At 39.7% G+C, this 26,864-nt stretch overlaps 1 protein-coding gene across 22 annotated transcripts in view; it reads right to left on the bottom strand.

Annotated features, from left to right (window-relative positions):
* The window catches only part of THRB (thyroid hormone receptor beta), a 371,974-nt gene that overhangs the window by 73,539 nt on the left and 271,571 nt on the right, over positions 1-26,864 (bottom strand). Inside the window, exon 1 of one of the 22 annotated variants that reach the window (XM_025461014.3) lies at positions 6,228-6,363. The exons of the other annotated variants lie outside the window; for them this stretch is intronic. The gene's annotated coding sequence lies outside the window, so the exon portion shown is untranslated. Of the gene's footprint in view, positions 1-6,227; positions 6,364-26,864 lie in introns of those variants that run through there. 22 annotated transcript variants of the gene reach the window in all.

Below are 26,864 nucleotides of genomic sequence, written 5' to 3'. Positions count from 1 at the left end.
CTTAAAGCACAGCCTATTAAAGTTTGCTCAGCATGTCCCCTGGGCCAACAAAAGCAGAGATTTCTTCTAAGCAAGGGAGGTTATGTTTAGGGTGAGGCAAGGGATAGGATTGCCTTCCATTTTCCTCAGAAAAGAAGTTGAGATGGTTTAAGGAAAGGGCTTCATTCATGAAGGAGGCATTTACAGGCTCGTAATTACCCTCTGTAATTCCATTCATGATAATGATATTCAGTTGCTTAATTGGCAGGTTTATTGGTTGGGGCACTGCTGGGAAACCTGGGGACTGTGAAGTCTTGGCTGGGTCATGGGAAAGCTCAAAAGGATTTTATTTAATGAGGATTCTTGATTCTTATCCTTCCAAGAACAGGGAGTCACATTCAATTCCTATTCCATTCCCAAGGAGGGATAAGATACCCACTATACGGAGCTCCTTAAATTCTTCCTATTGAGAATGCTGTTGTTGGTGAGAGCTGTAAGTTACCTCCACATGTTTTTGCTTAGCAGTACTGGTTTTCAAGGGTATCCTGCTATTTCTATGTCTAATGCTTGTATTCTTTGGTTCTCTCCAAACTCAAACCAATGAGGTATTTCTTTGTAGAGAGATTGCAATATCAAAAGATTAAGTCAGTGATTCCCAAACTTTGGTGATTGACAATTACCTGAGTACTACTGTTACTAAAGAACACAGAAGACCAGGCCTATGGAAGTGGGATGGGGTCAGGGCATTTGTATATTTACTAAGTTCTCCAGATGATTCTGATACCCAAGAGAGACTGAGATCCACAGGGTTAAGAAAATTGAAGGTAGGAAAACAAATTACTGGCAGGTTTCAGGTAAAGGTATAGTGTCCTTCTTAGACTCAAATGTTACCCAGCCTTGGAGTAAATTTACTTTAGAATTAAACAATTCATCAATGTTTTGGGATCAACTGTATGAAGATATAAAAGTCAGATAACATGAAGGCGCCTGGGTGGCTCAGCGGTTGAGCATCTGCCTTCGGCTCAGGTTGTGATCCCGGGATCTAGGATTGAGTCCTGCATCAGGCTCTCTGCATGGAGCCTGCTTCTCCCTCTGCCTATGTCTCTGCTTCTCTCTCTCTTTGCGTCTTTCATGGATAAATAAATAAATCTTAAAAAAATAAAAGTAAGATATTACGAAAAGATGCTCAACATCATATTCATCAGGGAAATGCAAATCAAAACCACAATGGGATATCACCTCACACTTGTCAGAATGGCTGAATAAAAAACACAAGAAACAAAAGGTGTTGGTGAGGATGCAAAGAAAAAGCAACACTCATGCACTGCTAGTGGGAATATGAATTGGTGCAGCCACTGTGGAAAACAGTTGTAGATTCTTCAAAAAATTAAAAATAGAAATATCATATGATCCAGTAATTCCCTTACTGGGTACTTACTAAAAAAAAAGACCACAAACACTTATTAGAAAAGATATATGGACAATATACTACCTACAATAGCCAAGATATGGAAGCAGCCTAAGTGTTCATTGATAGATGAATGAATAAAGACGTGGTGTACACACACACACACACACACACACACACACACACACAGGGGAATATTACACAGCCATAAAAGGGATGAGAGCTTGCCATTTGCAATAACACAGATGGACCTAGAGGGCATTATGCTAAGTGAAATAAGTCAGACTGAGAAAGAAAAATACCATATGATTTCACTTATGTGTAAAATCTAAAAAATGAAATGAATGAACAAACAAAAAAAGAGACACATAAATACAGAGAGCAAACTGATGGTTACCAGAAGAGAGGAGGGTGTGGGTTGGGTAAGATGGCTGAAGGCGAGTGGGAGATACAGGCTTCTGGTTATGGAATGAATAAGTCACGGGGAAAAAAGGTACAGCATAGGGAATATAGTCGATGGTGTTGCAATAGCATTGTATGGTGACAGATAGTAGCTATAGTTGTGGTGAGCAGAGCAGAACACACATATCTGTCAAATCACTATGTTGTACACCTGAAACTAATGTAACATTGTGTGTCAACTGTATTTCAATAAAAATGTCAGATATTGGAGTGCCTGGGTGGCTCAGTGGTTGAGAATCTGCCTTTGGGCCAGGTCGTGATCCCGGGGTGCTGGAAGCGAGTCCTGCATCAGCTTCCCCACAGGGAACCTGCCTCTTCCTCTGCCTATGTCTCTGCCTCTCTCTGTGTCTCTCATGAATAAATAAATAAAATCTCTAAAAAAATGTCAGATATTAACTGAGTGTTATGTAGATTGTGGGTATGGGTGTAAATAAACATTCACCTACAAAGTCTGCTGTTCTGGACATAATGTGCAGTCATAGAAATACGTTTTTTAAGATTTTAGAATTTTTATTTTTAAAAAAGATTTTATTTATTCCTTCATGAGAGACACAGAGAGAGAGGCAGAGACATAAGCAGAGGGAGAAGCAGGCTCCATGCAGGGAGCCCAAAGTGGGACTCGATCCCAAGACTCCAGGATCACGTCCTGAGCCAAAGGCAGACACTCAACTGCTGAGCCATCCAGGTGTCCCAAAATACATCTTTTTTAAAAGGAGGATTCTACAAATGATCATACCTTATTACTCACATGAAGTGTGAATCCTTTGCTCTTCAATGGATCCCAGCTAATACCTGGCTTTTAATACTCCATATTCTAGACATCAAGACAACCAATTTGTCAGTTATGATGCAAATTAATAACAAGTAAAATTAAAGAAAATAACTAGATAGGAACACGTGAACTGCTACTAAAATAACTAGACACACGCTGGCCTGTATCTCTCAAGAATTTAGAATCAGATGATTGAATTTGTGTTAGGTGATTATAAATAATTCTTTTGGCTTTGAATGACACAACCCTGGTCTAAAAAGTTATTTTGAAAAAAGAAACAAACCTAAATCTCATTAACATAATTACATAGAGCCTATCTCTGGAAATTATATTAAATATGATAGGAAAGAAATGTGTCCATCAAAAAAGAGAGAATTGTATGAAAATATTCAAGTATTTCAGGACACAAAAGCGAGCTGATACCTTAGAAAAGAACTAAGGCAAAGGAAATAGGATTATGACAGAGTGGTCAGAGAGGGTCAGTTGAGTGGGCTGGGATTTAATGGCACTCATTATTAAGAGTGTTTAGTTTGTAATAAAGGCCATTAATATTAGGCAGTGAGACCCCAAACCATACTCCGCATTATGGGGATGTATATCCAATGTGCTTTGCAAGCCCAGGAAGTGTGTAGAATTATCACTATATAGCTCAGGCTATTAGCATGATGTCTTTAATTTCCATTCTAATTTTTTACTTGAGCCTGGAAGTTTTAGCTTTGCGTAATTCTCAGGCTATGTACATATCAACTGATTTTTATTTGTGGAGTCATATAGAATAGGAGACTAATGTTTGGCTGAGCATGTACTAAAGCCCAAGTACTGAACTAGACACTTTTATTTATCTTCATGAACAACCAACGAAGTCTAAAGTGATACACTGCTTGATTTATAGGAAACCTGAAGTCCAGAGAAGCACTTCATCTGCTCTTTCATACCTTTTGTGCTGTTAACAGATATATTATCATTATCTGCCTTAGTTTGGTGAGTAGCCATTAGCCTATTAATAGCTATCATTTTATCAGTTCTTTGAAAGTTCTTTATCAGCTATGTTTTTTATCCTATTATTTTCAATTACTCATTTATATCCACAACTGGTCTGCCTGCTTTCACTCTGAGCCACCTACACCCATTGTTCATTGAGCAGCCAGAGTGAGCTTTAAAAGTACACATCAGAACATTATCTCTCTGTGCTTAAAATCTTCTGATGACTTCCCATCAATATTGGAATGAGGGCTTGTGGCCTTACTGCAGCCTGAAATGCTCCAAGGGATTTATCCCTGGACCATCCCACCAAGCCTCTCTCCTGTGGCTCAGCCCCTTGTTCTCTGTCCTTTGGCTGTATGGGCTTCTTCTCACATGTGACGCTCATTCCTACCAGTGTCTTTGCAGAAGCTCCTCCCAGGACTTTGCATCAAGTCCTCCTCTTGATGTACCAGGAACAATTACCAGGACCCAATCTCACATCCCCTTTTACAAGAAGATTGGATTTTCCCTTTTAAAGAACCTATCAGGGTTGCATTTCTCACGGAGGATAATCAAAAGTAAAAGTAAGGTTGGATCCTGTACCGCCCTGGAAGAGGCTCTGTTTTAGAGGAGCGAGGAGAGGGCAAGGTTGCAAATCTCAGTCTCACTCTTCCACGTAGTGACTGAAGGGTCTAATTTTGAAAATCATTTCCTCTTTCTAAGCCTCTGTTCTTTTCATGTGTAAAGTGGCAATATAATGTTGCTCATGGGATTTCATCCTTTTGCAGCCTTCAAGGCCTAGATCACTATGTAAACTTTCTTGAACCATCCATCCACCCTCCAAACTTCCATTAACACTTTCCAGGTATCTCTCTCTGCCCATATGCTACTCCATACTTCATGATCTAATCATTTACATACAGTTTTATTTATATATTTGGGTAATACAGTGCCTAGCATAATGCCCTAGTTATTTATTATCTCCCAATAATCCGGTAGCTTTGCAAAGAGAAAATGATTTCCTAAGAACAGACTTACTGCCTATTTTCCCCTTTTTTGATTATATATTTTAAATTTAAATGTACTTAATTAACATATAATGTGTTATTAGTTTATGGGTAGAGGTCAGTGATTCGTGCCATGTAATGAACATTGGGTCTTGTACAAGACTGCCCTCCTTTTTTTTTTTTTAAGACTGCCCTCCTTAATGCCCATCACTCAGTTACCCCATCCATCCACCTCCTCCCCTCCAGTGACCCTGTTTATTTCTTATGACTGAGAGTCTCTTGTGGTTTCTCTTCTGATTTCATCTTGTTTTATTTTTTTCCTTTCTTCCCCTATGATCCTCTGGTTTTGTTTCTTAAATTCCACATATGAGTGAGATCATATGATGATGGTCTTTCTGGCTGACTTATTTTGCTTAGTACAAAACCTTCTAGTTCCATCTATATTGTTGCAAACGGTAAGGTTTCATTTTTTTTGATGGCTGAGTGGTATACCACATTATCTTTATCCATTCATCTATCGAAGAACATCTTGGCTCTTTCCATAGTTTGGATACTGTGGACATTGCCACTATAAACATTGGGGTGGAGGTACCCCTTTGGATCACTACATATTTGTATCTTTGGGGAAAATACCCAGTAGTGCAATTGCTGGGTCATAGCACAGCTCTATTTTCAACTTTTTGAGAAACTTATATACTGTTTTCCACAGTGGCTGCCCCAGCTTGCATTCCCACCAATAGTGTAAGAGGATTCCCCTTTCTCCACATCCTTGCCAACATCTGTTGTTCCCTGACTTCTTAATTTTAGTCATTCTGACTGGTGTGAGGTAGTATCTTATTATGGTTTTGACTTGTATTTCCCTGATACTGAATGATGTTGAGCATTTTTTCATGGGTCTATTGTCTATGCCTATTTTCTTATCTAAAAGCCACTATTAAGTCATAAAGAGGACTCAAAACTTTGAAGACCAATTCAACACAGATTTTCTACTACCAGTAGTATCTTCTTAAAACTGCAAGAGAAAATGAAAACTGTTTTGCTTTTTAGAGGCAGCATAGAATAAGAATTTGGGCTCTGCTAGTCAAGGTTCAAATTCTGGCTTTGGCATTTATCAGCTGTGTAACTTTGGGCAAACTGCTCTACCTCTTTGGATCTCCCTCCTGAATATTGATAATACTTGTCTCTATCTCCTCTGCAAGGCAAGAACTCATCAAGTTTTCCTTGTATTATGTCAGTTGTATCTATACTCTTTCCCCTCCTCTATTGGACTCTGATCAACTTATTCATCTTTCAGTTCCCACAGCTCCAGGCACAGTGCTTAACATGACGGGACCTGAATATATATTACTTGGAAACAACTGGAAATAATATAGACAGACCAAAATACTCCGCAAGCTAAACAGAACACGCATGGACTTTCATCTATCTAGGAATTTCTATGCACTTAGCAATAACGTGCTCTACACGAGACCCAGTTGGCCAGAACTGGTTAGCATCCCCATTCTGCAACAAAAGACAGTTTGGCCATAACCAGATGCTGCTGCACAGCCTTAGATGTATTCTGTGCACAGAGATGGCAGAAAGGGAAGCTAGATGACTCTATTTGTCCCAGTCCTCTTAGACTAGGTAAACTCACCATTTTTACTGTGGCATTTTTATTTCATGAAATACTTTGCCTAAATGACAAGTGTAGCTTGTTGTTTGCTGTCCAGACAAGTATCTGGTGAGAGCTTCACATGGGACACCAGACTGTGGCTGTGGATGTCCCAATGCCATCTTTTCAGGCCCTCTGACATAATAATATACTCTCATCATCTGGGACGGGTGTGCCAGTCACCAGAGGGCAGGCTGCTGGCTTGCTTTGTTGGTGCTCTTGGATCCTCTAGGGAGGCTTTGCTCTCCAAGAGTGGACTAAGCTGCAGTGCCTGGCTTGCCACTTCTAGTTATGAAGGCCTTTGGGGGCAGCCTTAGCAGAAGCCATGAGACTTGTGAATTTGGAATATTTGGGCAAGGGAGGGAGATTTCTCCAAAATTAGAGAAAATTCAAATTATTGACTATTTCTAAAGGAAATTCACTATTACTACTTTCAAGAATTGTGAGGAAAGGGTTACAGGACTACTGAGTCTCAGTAGTAAACTAGAGTAAAAATTCCTTATAGCATTGGTGTTGAGATTACATGAGCTGACATTTATACAAGGTTTACTACTGAGCAGAAATACAGTAAGTTCTTGAAGTGTTGCCTTCTTCTTTTACACTGATAACTACAGAGAGCAAATCCACAGTTCTCAATGGGTAGAAAGGAACCTGGAGGATCCATTCTTATGCTCCCTCCTTCCCTCAACCTACACAAACATTTTGAAACACTCCCTCCCCGGCTCCAGCTCAGTTTGGTTCTAGCTACATGGCTGCCTTTATTCCAGTGATGAGTTCCTCTTTCTTTGGAAAACATTATTATTTGTTCTAATAATGCTTAATCACATGTTGCTTCTGAGATCTTATTGATGTATGTTAGGATTCCTGATATGAAGACCCAGATGGTCCCTGACATTGTGACCAGCTACTGCTTTGGTATTCTCTACAACTTAAACCTGCAAAATGGAGTGGAATGTTCTGGTCACTGTGGGGCACAGGGGGCATGGGTCACAGCTGGGGAGCAGCCTTCTGGGTCATTGGCTTCTACAAGAATTGTGACTAAGGAGGATGAGAAAGGAAGGAAACTATATTATTATGTAATAAGGTACTTTATGTGCATAATAGTAGTAATAATAATATTGACAGCTAAAGTTTCCAACATAGTAAGATTTCTACATAGTAATGTGCCAGCCTACCAGACTAAGCACCATAAATAAAAATCACTATTAACTGAGCACCTAGTATGTGCCAGGTAGCATCCTAGGCATTTTTCATACATTATCTAACTTGCATTCTGAATACCAAGAGATGGGTATTGTGTCCATCATTTTAACCAATGAGGAAATAAGCATGGAGGGAAGATATTGGATTCCTGTGTTTCTACTTAGAAGATGTTACAGTGTATGTAATTATGAATTCACTTGTGTAGGTCAATGAGCTCCTGGATAGTTGGGACCGTGGCTTGTTTGGTTTGTGCCCCGGCAGGTTAGCATGGGGCCTGGAACATTGATAAATGCTCATGACCTTGCGTGGAGTTGAATTAAACTCAGCCACTCTCCATGGCTCTCTCCTGCTTCTCCACAGCCCCATGGGAAACAGGAAATGGTGAGAGAGCTCTTCTCTCCTTTGTGCTTGTTCTATCCTCTTCCTGCTCAGCTAAGTGTCATTTCTCATTATCTTCTCTTGGTTCCCAGACTGGTTCTCCTGAAACTTCTCTCCTTTGCAACCTCCCCTTACCAAGTGCTATGTGTCTAAGAATATTTCAAGATATGGACCAGAGGTCTCTAAGGAAACTTGACTCTAGCATTTGAGAGGAAAATAATGACCTTTTATTTGTATTTTATTTGAAAATCTAAAAAGAAATTTTTACTAGCATTGTGTTTAGGTGTGTATAGAATGAATGAATGAATGAATGAATGAATGAAATACAGAGGGCCACATATCGTGCTCAAATATTCTAATCAGTGTATACTCATCTGGACAACAACTCTGCTTCACTCATGAAACTCTATAAATGAGGACCTACTGAGGCCCTGGCTCAGCCTTTGGTTACATGAAATGCATCCTCAGGAATATCTTCTTGTAGGCAAAGTCTGGCAAAATTAGCCTCTTTGTTCAGATAGGCGGCCTCCCTTTGCTATATGGTTTTGTCTTTCATTTATAGAGCACCTGCCTATTGATTTTCCCTTTTGTTGAGACTGGACTTCTCTGCCCCTGTGAGCAGGTGAATTTAAGTTTGCTATCACAGAGGGTTTCTCTGGTTTCATTGGCAGGGATTCTCAGTCCATTAAGTGAGTGAGATCTGGGAGCTGCTAAGAGAGAAACAAATCTTTTTCTTATCTGGCTGCTCCTGCTTCTCCAGTTTTCCTGTATATTTCATTAGGCAATCATTATCCAAATGAAAAACAATCATCATAGCTATAGAAACCTCACAGTTATTCTGAAACTAGAAACTACAATGATAACCTCTTGATAATAAGTTAAAACCATTAACATTTTTTAAAAGTGTACGATTAACACCTTTAAATGGGATGCACATTAATCCATTTTAAAGTTGAGCTGAAAGAAAGTTAAAAACAGAACAACAAAATGTGTGTTCAAAGACCACAGTGGAATCTCCACATGGAGTGGCAGTGCATGAAAACATGTCAGCGGCTTGTTCATGAGCAACATCTTACAATGATTTAACCACACAGGAAAAAGCTGCCCTCTGGAACCCTAGTCAGAGGCCCCAGAGCCTCAGAAGGTACTTTCCAGAGGACACAGTGGAATCCTCCCCCTGGACCGGTCATTTAGTTTTCCATAATTCATACTGGATTTAATCAGAGAATCCTCAGGTTGGATGACTTAAACTTTGAGGCAATTACTCTAAAGGCCACAGAGATTCCATTTAGGATATTAGACAAGCTACAGCTATAACAAAAACATTCATATTAAAGAGCTGTGAATGCACATAAAAGGGAGCAGATGTTTGCTGTCAGGATTAGATTTCTCCTGGACGAAAGTTCAGATCATCATGTTTATTCTTGTTGCCAGTCTGAGCCCACATTTTGGAAAAAAAACATAAGGTAGTCTGTAAGATTGGCCTCATTTTATGTTTTCAAACTTGAAATACCTCTTCCTAGAGTAGGAAATACATGTGAATCTTTTCTAACATTGCAAACAAGGACTGGGGTATAATTTGTAGATAAAGAACATATTGAGATTTCCAATTTCTCAAATAAAAAGATAGAACGTGCCTCTTGGGTAATCAGATCAATTTTATAGACACACTGTATATACTTGGTAGCAAAGCACACAGTCTTTCAATAAATTAAACTCAAGGATTAACAAAATGGACAAAAATAGATGCTGGTGTTAAAAAAAGTAGAATAATCTACAGGGTGATGGATTGACCCTCCTCTGAGTTTTCATAGAATCTCATTATCATTTTTCATATTTTTCTGTGAAAATAAGTAGGATCAAGATCAATGTAGACATTTCCTTCATTTAGGGGGAAACATTTCAATCTGAAGAAGTTTGCTTTTTCCCTTTGTTCAGGAATAGCGGCCCTGCCATGGTATGTACACCTTCCTTAGTCTTGGTTATGAGAGCAGGCAAGATTTTTTACATACTGAGGACTCCTTTGGGGATGTTTTCAGGCCCTCTGAACACTATTAAATACATAAACAATTTAGTTCATTAAATCAGCCCCAGTGGTATGACACAAAGCCATGCAGCGTGCGTCCTGTTCCCCAGGAGGGTCTGGCTGAGCACCTCATAGGTCCTGTCCCAGCAGCAGGAATGAATGGGAGAATTAAATTGTTTTCTACCTGCCTGTCTTGTGGAAGATATTTAGCAGTGCAGACGGGTCAAATTGCTTGGTGCAATCTGTTCTACAGTGTTTGTACAGTGTGGGAAAATCAAGAGAAGTAGGTGTGATTTCTACTGTCATTTTAACACCTTCTTGGTTTTTTTCCTTAAACTTTTCAACTGCTTAAAATTGGCAGGATGGGGGCTAGAGGGGGTGTCGGGCACTGATTTCCTGCAGGCCTGCCCCTCTCTAGCCTGTCTGCTCCCATTGAGGGCCGAGTGTGCCCCCATACCTTCTCTATCCTCAGATGGCCCGTGAATATCTCTAAAGGTAGTTGGGGACCTGCTGCATCTGCATCACCTGGGAGCTTGTTAGAAATGTAGGATTCTGGCCTCGAATATCAGAATCTGCATATTAACAAGATCTTCATGTGATTCCCAAGCACACTGACGTTTGAGATACTTTATTCCAGGGGGCACAGTCTCCATGTAAAGTAGATAGAATTTGTTACATGTGCAGTTACTCAATTTGAACTTTGGTACGATTTAATATTCACTATGTAGAGAGAAGATTTCATACTCAGGAATCAGAGGAGAAAATAGTATTTGGTGGTTGCAGTTTAGGGAAATTAAAGGAAGTGCATTTAACATCTTTATTTCTTAAATGGTTAATTGGTAAATGTAGTATATGAAATGGAAAAATCCAAACCAAAAATTTAAAGATTCCTGGTTATAATTTCACCTTTTTCCAGGTCTTCCTTTCTAGAGACATCCAGTAAGATAATAAAAGTAATTGCTAACATATGTGCCAGGCACCTGTTCTGAGTATTTTACATTTAATCTTCACTGTAACTCTATGAAATAGAAATATTATCCTCATTTTTCAGATGAGGAAACTAGGGCACAGAGAGGTTAAACAAATTATCCAGGGTCACACAGTAGTAAATAATAAAGTCAGGATCCATATCCAAGTAGGTCTAGCTGACTCTGCCATATTCCTGTTTATGGCAAGTCAACACCAAATGACTTAGATGATCACTGCAGGCAAGAGAACTAAATTCTATCAACTAAAGTATGTAATTAGAGGTTTGAAATAAAGAGACTAAAGCTCAGAGAGGTCACTTTCTTCCTCAAAGTCACCCAGATGGGCAAAGAAGCGAGATGGGTATTTTGATTCTTCGTCCCAAGATCTTTTAACTGAAAACATATGTTTTTAAAGTATACAACAATGATTTGTTGCTCAATCTCAATGCTGGTTCAAATTCTGACATTTTCACTTTATACCTCAAACATTAAGAGCTGTTTTTCTAATTAAAAATTTTTTTTTCCAGTAAATTTACCAAACAAGAGACAGCTGTGCACAAAATGATTCTGTTTCCCCCACTGGCTGCTGTTGCTGATTGTTCATAAAGCTCATGTTTATGGTGGTATGGGCTCCGGTGGTATGTGGCCTAAGAATGCAGAAAGAAGGCAAAACCAATCAACCAATCAAAATGACCAAGATAAGGAAGAATCGGTTTGCTTACTAAGCTGCCCATCTGGAAGGTTAAAAAGCCACCAAATAATTTAGAACTGACAAAAAGATAATTTCATTTTGAGTTTATGTTCCTGAGAGCCAACCCTTAGAAAGGCCCTGCTATGTGCCAGGCAAGATGCAAGCTGTGTTTTATTTATTCATTACAACGATGCAGTGAAGGTGATACCACTATTCGCCCCATTTCACAGATGAGGAATCTTTGGCAGAGATAACTGAAGATGTTGCTCAAAGTTACAGGTAGTAAATGGGAAGCTGTTCTCATACTCGGCTATGCTACTTTCCACAGATGAGGCAGTTGCAGGCCAGAGTATCACATTTGCCCAGTCACAAAGCTAGCTAGAGGGCAGTGCTGTGCCTGGAATCTTCCTTGGGATGGGCCAAGCTGGCTTGATGACAAAGGGGGAATCCTATTAGAATCATTCACCTCTTAGCAGAAATATTGCTTTGAGAGAGGTTCATCTATTTGTTTAGGAAACATGGCTTCAACAAACAAAACCTCTTCTCACAAAGAATGAAGTCAAAGGTATATTTCTTTTGAAATGTAGGAAGGACATTATGCTCAAATGAATAGCTTGTCTGATTTCAGCAATGGAACAATAGTGTCTGAGAAAACCAATGCTTGGGAACTTGAAAGACATGATTTTTGGAAGAACAGTTATAGTTTGAGATACAAACACTTTCGGTTTTATGCAAGTCTGGCTTGTGATACTTTCTGACCAAATAATAACCAAAAGAAGAAAAAATATTGTGCTGTCAGCAATTATCCCGTTTGTCTGGGATTTGTCTGCAAATGACAGCTTCTTGCAGAGGGACCTGTACTACCAAAATGGTGATGTCAAAGCACTCTGCAACTTAAACATGGCCTGTTCTCTTGTGTGTTCTCTTTGTTATTTTTTTTAGGACCATGTGGCACATTAAGTGGAAGGTGTCACAAAATGACTCCAACTCGCTACCTCAAGCAGAATGGGCAGTTTATTTCCTGGGGCTGCCTTGTCTACAACTGCCTCAATTCTAGGAATACGTTTGCCTGGAAGATGAGCATAGTGGGGAAGAGGAAGGAATTTGCCAAAGTAAGGAAGATGCTCTGGAAGAAAAAATCCCATTCTTTGTACATTACCTCCATCTGAGGGTTATGAGGTGAATCCATATTGTGACTCAGAAAGAGCAACAGAGACTGGAGTTAACACGGATGCTTCAAGGGCTGCTCCTAGGCTGGCAGTCCTCACCCAGGCTTCTTGCTTCTCTGGGAATAGTGGGCAATGACTGGAGACATTTTCAGCAGTCACAACTTGGGGGAGTGTGTGTGCACTGCCAGCATCTAGTGGATATGGGCCAGGAATGCTGCTAAAACTTTTAGCACCACAGGAGAGCCCTCTGCAACTGCAGTGGCCTCTGATTCAAAGTGCTCTCACTCTGACCCTGCTTTTGTCTCTTCCCAGCCAATTGGTGTCACTGAGGAAAAGTCTGATTAAATTAACATACCCGAAGGTATGAATGACTGACAGAGTCAGCAGTAGCAGGATCACCTGTGTTTTAAGTGACATTAATTCAATCTAAACTCACCCCCAATTTGTGAAATTTTAGTGAGGGTGCTGTAACAACACGGACATTTATTTTTAGTGGATGGGGGAAGATGGTGAAATTTACAAAGCATTGCTCACCTTTTAAAGTCATAGTATACATAAGGCAAACCTGTGATGTGATCCCACTGGAATATCATCATGAACACTTTTCTATTATCAGCAATTATTTGTACTTAGTATTGATCACAATTCCTTCCCAACAAGAAACACTGGAAGAAACTTGCTGTGCTTCAAACAAGCCTTATTTACTTTCTCTTCACTGCTATTATTGACCTGTGGGTTTTGATATGATAGGACCATTTATTCGGTATTTGAAATATCCCTGTCACCATAAGTCCCAGGCTGTCTTCTCTCTGGACTGCTGTGGATCTATATTTGGATGGCATGCTGCATAGGCTTTTATTTAAAGCAAATGAAGCAGACACAGCATGAGCAAGATAATTAGCAGCAGGGATGAGCTTTAGAGTCATTTCTTCTCATTTTCAGGCTTAGAAGTGGAAGGCTTTACTCTTCTTTATGCCAGTGTATGATGGTGCCAAACCGAAGTGATCCTACGTTGGCCATCTCACACTGCGATGACTTCATATATCACTTTGCCCTGTTCTCCAGACTCTTTGTCCTCCTGACCATCAGCCAGGAACATAAGGTAGGTTGAAACACAGCAATATGCCAGGCCGAATTTCAGGCAAATTAACTAGCTCAACTGCTCTTCATCCAGTGGGCTGTGAGTAGTAAAATACAGAGAATAGTTGGGGCTAAAGGGATCTTAGAACTCACACCAGTTCAAAGACCTTTGGACAGTTACAAGCAAAACCAAGCATCACTACCGCCCCTCATCCTCATGCGTGCACACCCTAAATACAAACAATACCAACATGACCCAGGGAGAGGTGAGACAGTCTGGGGTGGAAGTGGGTGAAGGCAGATGGTCCTCATCCAGATGAAGCAACCTCCTTGTTTCCAGAACTAGCTAGCAGACCCTGTCTTCCATGTCTCTCAGGCTTAGGCTGGGGCATGTGGTGATCAAAAGCTTTTCTTTAACGAATTTGTGGCACATGGAAAATTCTTGTGAAGGGTTGGGGCTTGACAGGGTCGGGAAACAGCATATTCTTCATCTTGGAAACACAGAATCTGAAGCAGGTCTCTATTAAATAAACTTGCTATGGGATGTTAGTTTGAAAGGAGAGGAAATTTACCGTGGCTACAATTGCCCCTGCCTAAAAATAATTAGGCTCATCACAGGCCTGGTCAGTATTTCATGAGTTCTTCCAAGACAAGAGACTACATCAGAACCATGCACAAAAGAATCTTTAAGAAATCCTCGTCTGGAAAGGAGGAAACAATACAGTTGGATGTATTGTGGAGGCAGACCAGCAGCAAAAGGATTCTAGAATATCTAGTGATAGGTTTCCAGTGGTGTCTTGTTCCATAAACATCTGAAAGGGATATTTTAAATAAATGGACAGTTCTCAAGGATCACTCCTGGAAAGTGGGACTGGAATACCCATTTCTGACTTGCACCTAGGATTCTTTATTTCTTGGACAATGGAATGGGTTGTTTAAGAGAGCTAGTTGGCATTTGATTATGGGATGTATCAGATCCATCCTCTAATGTATTTGAAGCAAGATAACAAGATGGCTGCATTTCCCTAAACTGTCCTGACAGGGGTGGTTATTTGGCCTGGAGATATTGACATGGTGGTGGTTGTGATGATGATGGTATCTGTCACTGATTACTTGAGGCTCACAATGTTCTAGTCATACTGCTAAGCACATCACATGATTTCTTTTTGACCCTTACACTAATATTAAGATGAATAATGATCCTCTCTATTTCACAGATGAAGAAACTGAATGTTATGAAAGGGAAAGCAACTTGCCATAGGTCACAGCTATAAAAGTAAAGCCACACTGAACCCTAGGTGAATTTGACCACAGGCCTGTGCCTTTGGTCCCTCTGTTGCATTTCAATGGGTCAGCAATACACATGTGGTTTGGGCAAGATGGTATATACTTTCCTGGTTTGCAGACATATTGTCCTCATTACTTGCCTGCTCCCCCCATCCTATTCTGCACATAAAAGAAAAAGATAAAAGCAAAGACAAAACAAACATAAAGCTTCTCTGTCCTATTTGGAAATCATAGGAAGCAAAAAAACAAGAGCCGAAGGACAAGGAGTCAGGGAGGGCCTGAGGTGAGGGTTCTCCCAGGTGGGGTCTCTGGAGAGAGCCTCAGCATGAAGAGCAAGCCCTCAGTAGTGGCTGCATACAGACACTGTAATCTTGCTTCTTGTGGGGGTCCTTGCACACTTTCCCACTGGGCAGCCAGCAGGAGGGGCCGCTACACCCTTAACTGCTCTGTGTCCTTGGGAAGACCTCCTCGGAAGACCCTCTTTCTCTGGTTTGTAAAGGATCCTTTGCAACACAAAGGCCACCAGCCTTGAAGACAGCTGTCTGCTTTGATGTTTCTCTGTTTGAGGAAACTTGCTGGAACTGAACAAGTATTTACGTGTAGCACAAATCATTATATTTCAAGCCCTTGCATATTAACATGCTTCACAGAATTCTCACCATGTCAATTCACTTCCAAACATCAGGAGCAAGTGAAACGTTTTCCACTTGACCTCTCCATTTCTCAGATGCATCATTTTCATTAATTTATTCTATCTGGAATTTCTAGGGATAAACCTGTCCTCACAGATGCATAGGGCCAAAAGCAAATAAACAAAATTATGACAAATTTGCAGTGTTCAGGAGAAGGTGGTCAGGGGAATCCAAAGCACTCCCTTTTATTGAGTGCCTGCTAGTGACAATGACTGTACACATATTATTGATCTAGATGCCCCCCCCCCCCTTAATCGCTGCTGTTTCCTTATAGTGTACCAAAAGATTTATCGTGTAGGAGACTCTCAATAGATGTTTGCTGACTGGTTTAAATAGATTCACCACAATTCCAGGATGGTTTCCTCCCTCTTTTTACAATAAAGGAATTGAAACTGTGAGAGCTTTAGCAACTTGCTCAAATTAACAAGGCTAATAAGTGTCAAACTGGGGATTTGAACCCAAGGACACAGGCTCCAAAAATATATATTCTTTTCACAATAGCATGTGAACTCCAGAAGCAACTAGAAATGGTGGTCAAAATAGATCATCCTCACCCTGTCTAGAGATGGCTGATAGTACTTGGAGGAGGTTCAAAGGACTGTACCAGACATTTTTAAACAAAAAGATGACTTCAATATAAAGTTCAGGTCCCTTCCTGACCTCACGTACTTCCATAATATTCTCTTGCACTCGTATAGCCCTTTGTGACACAGCCTCATCATCAAAATCGGTATGCTCTCTACTTCCGGGACACATGGCTAGACTGCATTCAAGCCTCCCTCACAGTCACATGTAGCCATGTGACTGAGTTCTAGCCAATGGAAGGAATATGAACATTGGGCACCACTTCCAGGCCTGGCCCAAAAAACAAGTCCATGCATCCTTTCATTTTATTTTCTCCCTTCTTCTGTTGAGTGGAGAAAATTATGAAGTCCTAGAGGTGAATGGAAATATAAGAAGGAAGGAGCCTGGGTCCCCAAATGACCATGGGGAATGTTACCCACCGGCCAAGAACATGTGGCACTGGACTTCACATAAACCAGATTTAAAGTTCTGTTGTATGAAATCACTGAGGTTTTGGGTTCTCCTTGTTGCAACAGAGAGCATCATTTTACTAATAGGCTCTTCATGATTCTGGATAGTTTTCTTATCTATTTTGTCATTAAAGCTTTTACAAATGCAACCAGAGCCAATGGAAGCTCAAGGAGTGAGAGGTGTGAAGAATCATTTAGAGAAGATCCAAGACATCTGTGCAGTGCATTGCTGCACAGCCGTAAGCATGTTACTTGGAGTTCATGCACTTCGTTTCTCTACCTGTAATTTTAGACTGTTGGAACAGATGGTCTGTAAGATTTCCTTCTAGTTTTAAACCTCTTTAGGTCTCTTTAGTTGATAAAAAATAGGTATTAATGTGTTCAGAAACTGTGATCTCTTGAATATGAGCTTCTCAAAGGTAAGGATTATTATGTTTATATGGCTAGGATCCAATATCTTAGATGCTCTAATGTTAAATTTAATTAGAATTTTCTGTTGAAAAACTCAAAGACTTTGCTAATGTTCTGATTTATGCCAATGATTTCTTGATCTAATTTGGAGCACAATATCAAATGATTGAAATTCTCATGAATATTTTCATTATGCATTAGTGAGTATGGTAGGCTATTTTATATTCATTTACATAGACTTAATCTTTGAAGAATGATTTTATAATAATACTGAAAGACTTTTTTGATTAAAGTTAGTGCCAGCAGTAATTGGTATTCTGATGGCTTCATTTATACTTCTATTTAGCTAAATAATATAGGAGTATAATTCCTACTTAGGGTTGAGAAAATTGGAGTACAGAATATTCAGAATTTTCTCATCCACATGGGTCTTAACTTGAGGTCCATAAAAGTAGTATTGGGGGGAAACTATGAACAATTAAAGAGTTTGGAAAGGCCCAAGAAAGATGATACAATGATGTGATGGAGCCTATGCCACTTTCATGAAAAATCTTATGCCTTCTGGTTTTGGAAAATATATAGTAATTTTTCTTTATATCTGTGTAGTGTGGGGTCATTGTTCATTTTATCCTGCTCAACAAAAGTATCAGGTTATATATGCTTTGATTATTAAAAACAGGCAATGAATTCTATTATTTAATAAATACTGTTTGGAGGTAAAATGTTTGGAAAAACAGGGCTTATGGGAGGTATGTGTGGGGAAATAACAAGAGGGTCTTGGCAGAAAAATGGGAACCACAATTTGACACTGTAAAAAAGAATGAAATCTAATGATGGGAGACCCATGTTCTTCTTTCTTTTTATTGGCTGCAGCAGGTGTATGTCATCCCCCATTTGTTTTCTGCTGTCACTTCCTGCCTCATGTGCTTATGTCATGTAACGTCCTACAACCTGGGGAATAAGCATCCAGGGAGATAGTGTGTTAGTATGGCCCCTCAGCCTTGGCTGGCATAGGAACTTATGTCTATTAAAAAAATGAAGTAAAAATAGTATCAACAAATATTTTAAAATGTTTATATTATCAAGGATTGCAGAAATGAAGAGACTGTATTAAAAATTACCAAGTACCTTTTGCGTGAATTGTTTGCTTCAAATGTTATGTTGAGATTACTGCTTCATTAAAAAAAAATCTTTCCATAAAATAATAGGACTAACAAAGGCATTTCTTGTCTCTCATGTTTTAGAAAAAGAAAGGCCTTAAGTCATATAGAAAATTCTTTCAGGAAATCCTAAGTAGGATGCTGAATTTGAAGGAGACACTAAAGAGAAAACATGAATTACAGGAATGAGCTAAACAAAGCAATAAAGATGTAAGCTTACCAGCAAAACGAATTAAAAAAAAACTACAGACATTCATTTACATCTGTTTTTTTGCCCCATGGTAGTTCAGTTAAATGTATGTGACATTTTTCACAATTAAGTTAACGTTACCAATTCCTATGACATACCTGGTGCTCCCTCAGAACATCTGTGTTGTGTTTCAATGTGCCACAGCATGTGTTAAATGATTTATATAAATCTTATATCCTCACCATAATCTTTTGTGAAAAGTTCAGTATTTTCAGCATCGGGATTTTTTTAAAGGTCCCCAAATAAGCAGTCCAGACTGAGAACCATAACCTGTGGACCCTACTCACCAGACAGCTACATTCTTTTGAGGGCCCAAATGGAAGTCATTTAATTTATTTAAATAACAACAACAGCCCTTTCAGGAACAGCAAAAAACAAACAACAAAACAAAAAAACTCCTCCCATAACCAAAGGCACCTTATAACTTGAAAGCAACCTACTAAAGACAAACGTCCAATAAAATTCCATTTCTTTGATGAAAAATGCTGTCCTAGGAGTGCATTCCTGAAGGACTCTGTGATCATTTGACCTGGACAGGTTGCCATCGTAATGGGCTTTTTTTTTTTTTTTTTTGAGATGTTATTTATTTATCCATGATAAGGTGCACGCACACACACACACACACACAGAGAGAGAGAGAGAGAGAGAGAGAGAGAGAGGCAGAGACACAGGCAGAGGGAGAAGCAGGCTCCACGCAGGGGGCCCGACGTGGGACTCGATCCTGGCACTCCAGGATCTCTGTCAAATACATAAAATCTTTAAGTAAAACCACAAAATTTTCAGTGATACTGATAACCTCACCACCATGTTTGAAGACAACTGTACTTTCCTCAACACTGGATGCACATTAGAATCACTTGCAGAGTTAAAACAAAACAAAACAAAACCAACAACACTCCACTTGTGAGAGGCTCCACCCTAGACCAACCCAGCTGGAATCTCTCTGAGTGGGGCACAGACACTGATACCTTTTGATTGCTCCCTAGGTGACTGCAATGGGCAGCCTGGTCTGAGAATCTCTGTGTCCACATCATGGCTTTCAGAATGGGCTATACTATGGAATCATCTAAATAGTTTTATAAGGCCACTGAGTCTTGCATCTGCACCCACATATTCTGATTTAAGTGGTCTGGGGTAGCATAGGCATCAGGATTTTAAAAAGCTCCCAGGATGATGCCAATATACAGGCAAGTTTGAGCAGGACAAGGCTAGGTCCTCTACCAAAGAGGGGGTTTCTGCCTTAATAAGTTGAGCAAAGACTGCTCAATTTATCTCCTCTGGAGGTGAGCATGATGAAGACTAACAAAGAAATGAGACCTATCACTATTTAAAGTCATGTAGCCCACAGTTTCCCAAATTTTGAGTCCACAGTCTCAACAGTCTGCTCTGGTCACCTTAGGCATGTTATCTCACCACACTGGCCTTTGCCTGCTGCTGTGTACAATGTGAGGATTGGTGGGGGGGGGGTGCCCCCTAGCTCAGCAACAGCACCCCAACAGGAATCATCTGCACTCTCTAGGCTTGGGGAGCTGGACTTCTGCACTAGTTCCCTAGCCAGGGGCTTGTCAGCTGGTGGTGGGGCAGGTGGTGATGGCATAGAAAGAGAACTCTCAACTCATTGCAAACAAAATAACATCACATATTAATTAGGGACTAAACTTTTCTTGGGAGAAATTATTTTCAATCCTTTTGAAGGATCTTCCACCTGCCTATGTGCCACTGCTATGGAAATTCAGGCATCTGGGGGAATAGAGAGGAAGATACTACCACCAAACAGAACCCTGTTAGGTTACATTTGTTTATTTGTGGCCATTAGCAAGAGCCAAATAGAGATATGCTAGGCAATTCTTAGTTATAGTAGGCTTGAAGGAGGTAGAGATGAGTTTATCAATAATGAAGGCATGATGGAGGGGTGGTTGATGAAGGTGCTGAGAATGGGGCTGGGGTGGGAGGCAGGGACAGTGGGGGTGGAGGAAGGGTAGGTCCCTAGGAAAAGCCAAAAACTGTAATGTGTGGCTTCTTGAAATACAGGAGTTGTTAAGGAAATAATTTTTTTCTTTGCTCTTGTGCTTCCATCTTTCATTCTCTATAAAGCCTTGTCCTTTTGACATTTCAACATCTTGATCATCTGGTTGCAGCTCAAATTTGGAAAGTGAAGTTGTTCTAGAAGCAGCTCTATTGGAGGCCCTAGAGCTTTGAGGGAGGATTTTCACAAATCTGGCTGGATTTGGTGAGATTTAAAAAATCTTCTTTCAGAAAGTTCCATACTTTTCAGTAGAAAGTTTGTCCTAGGAAAAGTTCAGGAAATTAAAAAGAAGTGAGTGATGGGAGTACAGAGACCATCAGAGTACAAGAGGGCCAGTTTTTCTTTAGGTAGACTATATGGCAAAGTCTGGCATCCTTTATCAATTTGTGCTGTGCAAAGGATCACCATTCCTTTTGTTTTCTGAGAAAAGAGAAGTATTTGCTTTTGTGTCAAAGAAAAGGGTGATGTGTTGTTTGTGCAGAAATTCATTCTCTCTCTCTCTCTCTCTCTCTCTCTCTCTCTCGGCTTTCTTGTTTTCTCCCTTCTTATGGGGAAAACTGGGAAAAAATCTTGAACTGTGGTTCTGGGCTCCTCCCCTGACTGAATACCATGCAGTGATTTTCTTCTACCAATTTGTGCGTGATGGGGGTGAGGGGATGTAAAATTATACGCATTTATGGTTTTTCCTTCCCTTGCTTTCTAAGGTGAGTTCCTTAGGAAGGAAGATGTATTTATTTTGCTCAGTGGGATGCAAATGGCGGAGGAGAGAGAGGAAGCCCACAAGCTTCAAAGGAAAAGAGGAGGTAGAGTTAACAGGGTGGGTAGATGGGAGGAGAAGAGGGAAGGGAATCCTGACAGGCATGGGGAGGGGAAGCAGCGTGTGCAGAGCCACCACACCAGGATTTTTAGCCTTAGGGGAGAGAGAGAGAGAGAGAGAGAAGAGGACAAGAGGTTTCAGCAGTAACCGTGAGGAGGGATCTATGGGAGAGACATCTAGGGAGGAACTTAAGGATTTTCTGTGTGTTACGGGTATAGTAACCTCCCTTCTGCCCTTAAGGCATTTTGGGGAAGACTGATGTTTCCTTTCTAGCCTGCTTTCAGGGCGATTTTTGTTTCTTGTAGCAGTGATACTGTGCTGAAGTAGGAGCAAAATGGTCGCCAGTGCTTCATGTGGGTAAATGCCCAAGACATTAAATCAAAGTTCCTTTTTGTAATTGGCTCCACCAACAGTGGAGCTAGCTATTTGGGTGAGTTGGTATTTTTCCTTCTCCAAAACTATTTGTGGCAACATTTGTAATGTGCATAGCAGGCTCTATGGAATCCAAGGCCATGTTTTATTTTTGGCCACAACCAGGGAAACAGGAACTTGGAAGAAAGTGAAATAAGTCTCTAGATGCTCTTTCAGAAGAACTATACCAGGAGTGTACAAATCAATATAAAGTCTCCCAGCTCCTGTAGCAACGTGGGAAAGGAAGCAGAGTGCCATGTCTGGCTTCTGTGGTTGTGTTCTTTGCATGGGTAACCAGTACAAAGACGTGGGGTTTGGAGGTCCTGACTTTGGGAGAGGGGACAGAAAGACCTCCAGCACTGCCAGGCTTTCCCTCCCTGCCCTCAAAGGCTAGGGCTAGCATACTCTGGGTGGATGGTTGGTGCATAAAAGACAAATATGAGAAGGTATTTATTGAGAAAATCTTCAGCTTTAACCAGTCATCCCTGTGTCTCATTAAAAAGAACTGTATGTTGGAATAGAAATGCTGACTCATAACACAGATCCTGTTGAGCTCTGCCCATCAGTACTCACTAGAAGACATTTCTAAGCTTGACAACAAAGACATAAATCATAGGGTGACACTCCAATAGAGCTTACTGTATAAAAACGAAAAACTTGGATATGTTGAAAAATGCCATGCTATCATGTTTACAACTTATTTGTAAATGGTTCAAAATAAAAAATCATACAGGTGAGATAGAAGGAAAAGAATTAAGCAAACGTGATAAAATATTAACATTTGAGGACTCTGGGTAGAGGGTAGCTGGGGATTCTTTGAACTAATCTTACAAACTTTTCTGTTAGTATGGGATTATTTCAAAAATTTATTATTATTTCATTATTTTTCAAGAAAAATTAAGAAAAAAAATTTAAAGGTCAAGTATTACCAAAAATGAAAAAAATACTACAATTGGAAAATAATTATAATATTAATGACAATGAATTATTTTCTTAAAAAATATATATGTATAAATCATAAGAAAAAGATAATGGCACAATGGAAAAGTTAAATGAACAGGGAAGTTACAAAAAACTTTTTAGTGGCCAGTATGTGTGTGTGTGTGTGTGTGTGTGTGTGTGTAGTCAAATTCATTATCAGTAAGAAAAACATAAAGTTTTGAAGAGCTGTGATAAAATTTTGTCTAATAAATGACTTCAAAAATTAACTACCAAAAAGCTCCAAATTTGGAAGATTTATGATTACATGGATGCTGTACTACTGGTGGGTGTCTCAGCTGGTCTAATAATCTGGTTACAATCTGGCAACAGAAGAGGTTTTTAAAGATGTTTAGTTCCTTTAATTTAGCATTTTTTACTTAGTAGAGTTTTATCCTGAGGAAGCAATCAGAGGTGCAAATTTATGTACAAACCAGTACTCAAGTAACATTATATTAGAAGTCCAACAATCAGAGAGTTTACCAGTAAATGATGGATTACCAAATAGCCATGACCAAAATCCTATTTCAGAAGAGTAGTTATTGACAGCAGGAAACAGTAACAATATGTATACTGTTTGCATTAGTTATCTTTGAATAGTGTCTTATTTTGCTGACAGTAGCCTCCTGATTCCATGAAAAGATGATCTACTTAGATCACAGGACATAAACACAACTGTGATTCTCTTTCTGAAGGAATGAAATGGTTATAAGGAGCATGTGGAAAGCCTAAGGAAAACTTGGAGAGCCGCCTCTGAAAAGTGACGCGGGCTTACAATAAAATATTGTTTTCCCAACTTAGATGTTTTGTTTGACTCTGAAAAACTTGTTCATTAGGATAGTCTTAAAACACAGAAAACATTACTCCAGGTTACTTTTTTTCTTTACATGCAACCATCAATGCCCCCATGCTCTACTTTAAGAAAATGTGATTTATACATGTTCAAATGGGAAGTATTGTAAAAGTAGGAGAACAAGAGAAGAACTGGTCTCCCTTTCTCATTTAATAAGGAATTCCAGATCTTGACAGATTAGGTGATAGGCTCAGTTATTATTCTAAAATATAGTAAATTGCTTCTATACATCATGAGAAAAATATAAAATCCATAACAAGCATGTAGACAATAAATACAAACAAGTGAGTTATAGATGAAGAAATATAAGTGGTCAATAAACATGTAAAAAAAATTCCATCTCAGAGGTCATGAGAAATGTGAATTTTTTTAAAAAATGCAATTAAAAAAAAAGTGTGTAATTCTTTCCTTTGCTTGACACATGAGCCCAGCCCCAAACAAGCAATCTGGAGATCATATGATGGAAATGTTGGGTCAAACAATGAAAACAGTCATATCCTTGCTAACAACCTTCCCTTAGTGCCTAGGATACACTCCATAGTAATAGCTAGAGAAAGAAAAAGAAAAAGGGCAAACATCACAACAGGGAAGTTAAATGGACAAGCAGGCCACGAAGAAGAGATAGAGTTTAAACAACTGAATGGGGAATATTTTATTCACACAGAAGGATTCATGATACTGGGACTTTAAATGACAGGGGGCCTGACTGGATGGAAACATTAAATTCTGTGCTAATTTTATGTCATATCCTAATTTCATAAAGCCTGGTTCAATGCAAACAACAGGTCCTTGTTTCGGCTTCTTCAGGCACATGTGGAGAAGTCAGGGTTCTTAGTTTTCTTTTGCACCAAGGCCAAAAGCCTCTAACTTTGGTATTTGAATTTTTAGGTATTCATATCTTGGAACAAACTCCCCTATATGGTGAATCATGGTTTTATGCAAAGTAGAGCTCATTATGATGCCATAAATGTTAGCAGAATTCCCCTCAGATTACTTAGGAAGCAGTGCTTAATTCCAGATTAATAAAATACCATAATAAGGCACTTTCTTACTTTCTCCATTAAGAATCAGTGTTTTTCAATGAGTGATTTCATGCAATCCTAATTTCAAACTAGGTAAAGCAATGAGAACATTTTGGCAAGACCCGACTCCATTGTAGCTGATGGATAAATAACCCCAGAAAATAACCAAATTTCCATTTGTGTTAATGCTAAACATACAAATTTATTAAGCATTCTGGCTGAGAGAGACTACATACCAACAACGTGGTTCTTTTATCTGAAAATGCTGGTCTGCTTGCTTTTAGGAAAACAGATTCAATGTTCTTATTCTTGTTCATTTAAAGAATGGCTTTATTTTCATAAAGGTTAATTGATAGCTGTATTGCATAACAGTAATATTACCTATTATGTTTTTCACAGAAGAAAATATGCACATTTGCCCTTTAACTTATACTCCTAAAGCAAGCACTTAGTTCCAATGGCTTACAACTTTGCTATGGTCTTCCATATAAAGAAGCTCTTTAGGTTTCTTAAAATAAACACAAAGCCTGAGATCATAGCAAAAGAGAGAGAGAAAAGGATACTGTTTTATTTCGTCCACAAACAAGGGAGTCTAAAGTAATAATTTTCTCAGCTGAGTCCATTAACATGCACTGAGCATATGTGTGTATGGAATAGATTTTCTTTTGCAAATAGAACTACTGTTAGTTTCCACACTATGAAGCAAATGCTGGGAAGGAAAAAATCCCTCCTCCATTGGAAGGCACCTGGGCTTCCAGCTCAGTATGCAAGGAAGGCATCTTGGCTTCTACAAAATCAGCTGAAAAGCTGGCTCAGTTTAGAACTGTCTTGGGGTAAGCCGAGATTCCTAGCTGAGTCTTGGAGATGAGTGGACTTTGCCTTGGGGGTTATGCTCAACAATAAGATGGTCTGGACTACTTTGGACTCTAGAAGCAGAGGTCTGTGAACTACGGTCCTTGGGCCAAAGCTGGCCTGCTGCCTGTTTTGTAAATAAAGTTTTGTTGACACATAAACAACCCATTTGTCTATACAGTCCATGGATTTTTGCGCTACAATGGCAGAACTGAGTAGTCAGCAATGCCCGAGATATTTACTATATTGGCTCTTTAAAAAGAATTGCTGACCTCTGTTCTATAGGAACCTGGAATGGATGCTTACTTCTTGACCTTTATCTGGAACCAACCCCATGGCAAGTAAAAACTATTGTATTACCCACTTCTATACCAAGCTTTGCAATTTCGTTATGTCTCAGATGGATATGTTCTCTGAGACTGTATCTTTGGAGGCTTTTTCTAGTGGGCAGATTATTGTGGAGTATCGAACCACCCTTGTGTTGCACTTGATCCCACACTATCCTATATCAGAGGGGCACTTTCCCTAGGTTTTGCAGTATGGATACCTGCTGTTGGGTATCTGTGCTCACATGGGGCTGTACCTGCCAAGACTTACTGTTTCATTCCTTCTGGCTGAGATCCCCACTCATCAGTAAAAATGAAGGAGCTAGCTAAGGTTTATCTATACTAATTTTCTACTGAATGACCAGGTTTATGACATAGAATAGGTGAAATTTAAGTGGGAGAGGATTTTTGGCTGGGTCGTCAGTGGAATAGAAGGAGGTGAGTATGTTTTGATGTCTGTTACTGAGTAAAAATAGGGGGAAGGAGTGAGATGTGGTTCTGAGGCCCTCACCTACTGGTATGAATTACTCTGGTTTGTTCAGCCACTCCATCTTTTTTTTTTTTATAAGATTTTATTTTATTTATTTATTTGAGAGAAAAAGAGAGAGAGAGTATAAGTGAGTGGGGCAGGGAGGAGTAGAGGGAGAGGGAGAAGCAGACTTCCTGCCGAGCAGGGAGTCCAACACAAGACTGGATCCCAGGACCCTGGGATCACAACTCAAGCTGAAGGCAGACACCCAACTGACGGAGCCATCTGGGTAACCCATCTTTTTTGCTGTACCAAGAGCTCCAGTATAGGTGGGTAGAAGGGCAGAGCAATGATGCTGAGAGAGGCAGTGTATAGTCATTGGGAGGCTTCCAAACTTGCAGAAGGCTGAATGGCAACTCGAGGTCACTTCAATTTCTCAGGTCTCCTGGGTAATGGATTCTTGGAGAAATTGTCCTGAGTGTTTAGTCTGTCACTGGGTAAGGAGGTGACATGAAT

Source organism: Canis lupus, chromosome 23 (genome assembly GCF_003254725.2).
Source record: "Canis lupus dingo isolate Sandy chromosome 23, ASM325472v2, whole genome shotgun sequence".
Taxonomy (NCBI): Eukaryota; Metazoa; Chordata; class Mammalia; order Carnivora; family Canidae; genus Canis; species Canis lupus.
Note: the sequence above shows the minus strand (reverse complement) of the source record. Positions and strands in the feature narration are given on the sequence as shown.